At 38.0% G+C, this 5,830-nt stretch overlaps 1 pseudogene; it reads left to right on the forward strand.

Moving 5' to 3' along the window:
* Window positions 1-1,637: 1,637 nt before the first annotated feature.
* Window positions 1,638-2,407, forward strand: LOC102467848 (claudin domain-containing protein 1 pseudogene; annotated as a pseudogene).
* The last annotated feature ends 3,423 nt before the right edge of the window (window positions 2,408-5,830 follow it).

The raw sequence follows: 5,830 nt of genomic DNA on the forward strand, positions 1-5,830 counted from the left end.
AAAAAAAAAAAAAAAAATCCTCTCAAAAAAATTATATACAATCAAATTGTTAGTTTATATTTCTAAAATTTCTCTAAAATATGCGCTTTTATTTTTAATGAATGTGTAAGAAAGAGGGATTGAGAGAGAACAAAAGCAACTCCCAAAGGGACATGGTCACAATGCTATTGTTTTTCCTTCAGTTCTCCAACCCATCAGAGTCCTGGGCATGCATTTACATGGCTGAGGTGTTTTTCAAGCTGATGCAGCCAACCATAAACCATTGCCAGTCAAAATCAGAGACCAGTTCCCTAGCGCAGGTTCTTCTGCACAGAACTTTACTGCTGTGCTATGGAGCCAGCTCCTCTCTATTTATTTATTTTTAAATAAGCATGTGTTACTTTTGTTTTTAATTGCCAGAGAGCATATGTGCTCATCAGACAAAGGGGGAGAAAGCACCTCCCAAAGGAGCAAAATCATTGAGCTGCAATCCTCTCTTGTCCATCTCTTTTCTGTTGGAATTTGGGGTAGGTAGGCACAGGTTCAAACCATGTTTCTTTAAGCCGCTGGAGTCAGGATTCAAAATGTGGTCAGCCATGTGGGATCTACTAGGCCATAAAGCCAGCTCATGTATTACTTTTCAAATCACTCTTACTGCCAGAAAAATCACATAATTTTATAGCTATATGTGAATAATCTATTTTAAACTGTTTCTAATGAGTATCAAGTAAAAATTAACTTATTTTTTAATATACAATTTCACCTACTTTTTAGCACAGCTGAAAGCACTTTAAAATATGTTTCAGATGGTAGTTTTTTGTGAGGTATAGTTTTGTATATTCTAGTCTTCTACAATGAAAGTGGTTTGTGTTATATGAAGAAAAGGTCCTCATTTTGTAAAGTATTATTAAATTTCCCTTGTACTGAGTTCATGTTCAACAAGAAATTTCAGAAGCTGGATTTAGTTTCCAAGAAATAGGGAATATTCCCTAATCAGCAGACATGAATACTGTAATCTATGAAAAGATAAATACAGCTCTTAAAATACAATAAATTCATTGTCAGTATGGAACTTTATTTAATAAATCAGTCCCCGATTGCTTAAGCAACTCCGAGCCCTCTTACAGTTGACTGATCATCTCTGTAAATTGAAGACAAGATTTCAGGTGGTGACAACTTCAAGATATTGCCCTCATTTAGGACTCAGATTATGCTGGCAGCTGATATTCCTCTATGACACTTCTATTCTATTATTTTAAACTTTAGTCAAATATGCAGTGTATTACCTTTTTTTTTTAATTGTCAGCCAGTGGGCTTGTACACGGACCAGAGAGAGAAAGAGGGCAAACGCACCTCCCAGTGGAGTGTGATCATGCTGCAATCCTTTGTGGCTCCGATTATTTGAGTTTCTTTATAATATATAATGTATTTTAAACCAATAACCCCCTCGGCTGAGTCTCTATGTGACAGCATCTGTGCAGTGTGTACTTTAATGTAAAGTGTAAGAGTGGTGAGGGAGAGGCGGAGGCGGAGGAGCAGGAGTTATGGAGGGGTCAGGCTCTGCAGGAAAGTGTGATCAGAGGAGGTGCAGGAAGAGCAGGCTGCTGTGGTCTGAGTTAGACGGTGAAGCTGGTGGAGCAAGAGGATGGGCGAACAGTCTGAATGCCAGAATGGAGCTTCATTTTCCTACAGCATTTGTAATTGCTTGTGTACATAGCCTCATTTCTGCCATCTGCGTGGCAGCTTCTATTAGTACAGACTTCTGGTATGAATATCGAAGTCCTGTTAAAGAAAAGTCCAATGATTTGAACAAAAGTCTCTGGGAAGACTTCATTAGTGATGAGGCAGAGGAAAACATGTAACGATGCACGATAGAACAGCTTAGTGGGATTATGGTGATGGTGTATCACCATACCCCAAAACACACATTGGTATAGCCCCCCAGAAAGGACAGAGTCATTTGATGTTACAGAATGCATGAGTTTCACACAAAATGGGCAGTTCATGGGCAAATTTGTTGATTCCAGAAACCACAATAGTGGAATTGATGTACTTCGGACCTATCTTTGGTGTTGCCAGTTCCTGTTACCTTTTGTCAGCCTAGGTTTGATGTGCTTTGGAGCTTTGACTGGACTTTGTACCTACATCTGCCGAAGCTTGTATCCCACCATTGCCACAGGCATTCTCCATCTCCTGGTAGGTCTGTGTACATTGGGCTCAGTCAGTTGTTACGTTGCTGGAATTGAACTACTTCACCAGAAACTGGAGCTCCCTGACGATGTAACCAGTGAATTTGGATGTTCCTTCTGCCTGACCTGAGTCTCAGTTCCCTTACAGGTGACAGGTCATGGTTTCTGCTCTTTTCATTTGGGCTGCCCACACCAACTGGAAAAAGTACACCTTAATGAAGGCATATGGCCTGGCCTGAGTGAAAAGCTCCCTACTTGACAGTTGCCATTTTTACTTTTTTTAGAGAGAGAGATTTTTGCTATAGGGCACGTGTGCTTACTGGAGAGACAGAGAGCAAGAAGTCATCCCCCAGGGAGGATGGCCATGCTGTAATCCCTTCTCCTCCATTCCCTTCTCAGGATCTTGGGTACACTCACACATGTGCCCAGCATGAGGTTCAAGCTTCCAGGTCCAGGACTCAAACTGCAGTGGACTACATGGGAAGTCCAATGACAGCCATTACGCCATCTGCTGGTCACATTATTTTTAAATTTGATACACGTTTTTGTTTTCCTACTAATTGTTTTTAATTTAATTTTTATTTTTTGGTGGATATACCATTTTATCCTGAAAATCCATCTTATTTACATAATACACACACACACACACCACTGAGTACACAATCCACTAAAATTTACGTGGTTTACTCTAGTGATTCCATATTTAAAACAAACTAATCTTGGTTCAGAGTCTAGACAGAAACAAATGAAGATAACTGGCACAAATTTGTGAAAGAAAATTGGCAGTAGGAAGTTGATCTTAAGCAAGTTTTGCTAATGTCTGGTAGACTTCCCAGTAAAAGTTGAATAACTGTTCTGTCTCAGGAAGAATCTCTAGTCTCTCTGGGAAACCTCTTATTATCTAAAGTTCATGTTCACTCTGCTTTTGTAGCTAGCCATCAGCTAACAGTATTGAAGACTTAAGCTCCATAGAATCGGGAAATTAACTGAGATCCCTTTCCCTAAACTTTGGCACATGGGTTTGTCTGAAGGGAAATATGGCAGCTGTTTGTATCTATACTGTGTCTGCCTATAAGAAAAGAAGTGAAAATGTAGTGTTTACTTGAAATTTTAACTTGAGAATTCCAGTTCAGTCAAATAAGATGGTTAATCATATGACTTTATTTTTTAAAAAACTGATAGAAGTTTTAATACCATCAAACCATTTAGAATTTTTATACCTTCCCTGTTCAGACACCAGGTTTATTAAGAGTGTTTTTTGTTTGTTTGTTTGTTTGTTTTGTTTAGTTTTTTCCTTTACCTTAGGATCTCAGAATAAAATTCCCCAACTACTCTTTGTCCTTTCCAGTTAAGTACCATAAGGAAGGTTCGGCCATAATGAGTCTCCAGAGCTGGGAAAACTACCACAAGATCTAAAGGCTCAACTGTCCATTAACCTCCAACTATGGTCTTTTATTTCTTCTGGTAAAATGATGTGCCTTTCCTTGCCTAAATTCCTTCCTAGTGTGTATCAACATTATTTAATATCTTCTAATTCAGTCTTTTTTATGAATATGACTATAAACATTTAACTTTAAAAAATTGTATTTATTTATTCCATTAGTATAGCATTTGGCAGATTTTTACAAAATGAATGTCTTTTTCTAAAAAATAAAAAAATTAGACTAAAAAAATAAACAATAAGAGTGGTTAAGCTACAAACTCTGAGGACCAGCAGATGGCATAATAGTTACATTGCTGGTTACACTGAGCTCTCACAGGGCCAATGGCAATTCAAGTCCCAGACCCAGAGGCTCAAAAGTCACACTGGGTGTTTGTGCCCGTGTGCCCACAATCCTAAAAGGAAAATGGAGGGGAAGGAATTGCAATATGCTCATCCCCCCTGGGGGGTTATTTCTCATTTTCTGTCTTTTTTCTCTGTCTTTCTGGTGAGCACACACACCCTATAGCAAAAATCTCTCAAAAAAATAAATAAAAAGGAAAAAAAAGAGAAAAGATATAAACTTTGTAGCCAGATTGTGCCAGTAGACATTCTAACTTTGTGGGACCAGCATTTGGTGTAATGGCTATGATGCTGGACTCCCAAGGAGGTGACCACGGTTTTAGTCCCAGACCCGGAGGCTTAAATTTACGCCAGGCACATGTGTGTGCATGCCCAAGATCCCAAGAGGAGAATGGAGGAGAAGGGATTGCAGCATGGCCATCCCCCTGGGGGATGATTTCTTGCTTTCTGTCTCTCTGTCTCTCTCTCTTTTTCTGGCAAGTACACACGCCCTATAGCTACAACCTCTAAAAAAAGAAAAGAAAAGAAAAGAATCTCTAACTTTGTATCCATGACAACTTGAGCATATTATTAACTTCTCTGTTCTTCAGTTTTCACTTATAAAATGGGTACATGAGTGCTACCTCATAGAATTCATGTGAGGATTATATGTACTAATGTTTGTATAATGACTGTGCAAGAATCATACTTGTAAATATTACCTAAAATTGCTGAATCTATTTATTTTAGTTAGTGGTAGCATGGTTTTGAATGTCTGACTGCATTTCCTTTAAATCAGTGTATAATTTAGACAACTTACTAATTGAGGCTACCACATCTTTAAGTAGTTCAAGATATTGAGCCTTTATGTGCTTTTCAATGTCTTCTTTACTCACATTTGGAACCAAATAGTGTAATGATCCTATATAAATTGAAACATAATGTTTTTTTCTCTCTCTCTGGTCCCTTTGGTCCATAATATTAACTAAAAATTAAAACACAGCAAAAAAAAAAAATAACCAGTTATAAAAACATGGCCCTATTGAAGTTGAAAAATGTTTCATTACTTGTAGAAATTGGTGGGCTGGACATACCTTCACATGTTTAGTGAAGAGAATATAATTAGAGAAAGGGAGGGGAAAAGTCCTTTTTTGAATAAAATGTGAAAAGCACCATAACCTTGGATTAAATAAGACCAGCCTCTGGTAAAGTGAATGAAAGAAGTGCTTTAAAAATCACCACTGGGGAATTTAAGGAAATAACTTCCACATTAATAAGTTAAAGCTATCAGTGCAGAGTTTTGTCCAATCTCCCTAAAGCTGTTATTACTTGCACAGCTAAGGGAATAGTTACATTAAAATCCAAGTTTAGATTTTTCTGTGTGTGTGTTTTTTTTTTAATAAGTGCTATGCACTGATCATTCTTTTAATCATTCTTCTTCAGGTCTATTGCCTTCAAGGAGCAACAGGATTTAGAGCTCTGCAAAAATAAATGACAAAATGTAGGGCAAAAAAGTCAAGGCCCAAAAGAGCCTCTGTTGTACCCAAGCCTGTACAGCACGAAGGCTACTTCGTACATGTAGTTCTCTGCTTCTGCACCAGGGCTTCTCCGTCCTGACCACACATTGGAATGAATTAAGAGCTTTCACAAACTCCTTTGTTAAGGCTGCACCCCAGGCTGATTTGAAAATGATCTCTGGAGTTAGATCCAGGCATCAGTATTTTTTAAAACTCTGAGATGATGTCAATGGGCAGACAAAGTAGAGAAAGAACCACATCTTTGGAAAATCTCTTCCATCTCTTTGTAAAGATAGACTGGGGGCTTATTCTCATAAACAAAGTCTTTATTTACTGCTAATCATGTCATTAGTCAAAAGAAATTTGAGAAGACACTTACAATC

This window comes from Tupaia chinensis, unplaced genomic scaffold (assembly GCF_000334495.1).
Source record: "Tupaia chinensis unplaced genomic scaffold, TupChi_1.0 Scaffold139341_1, whole genome shotgun sequence".
Taxonomy (NCBI): Eukaryota; Metazoa; Chordata; class Mammalia; order Scandentia; family Tupaiidae; genus Tupaia; species Tupaia belangeri.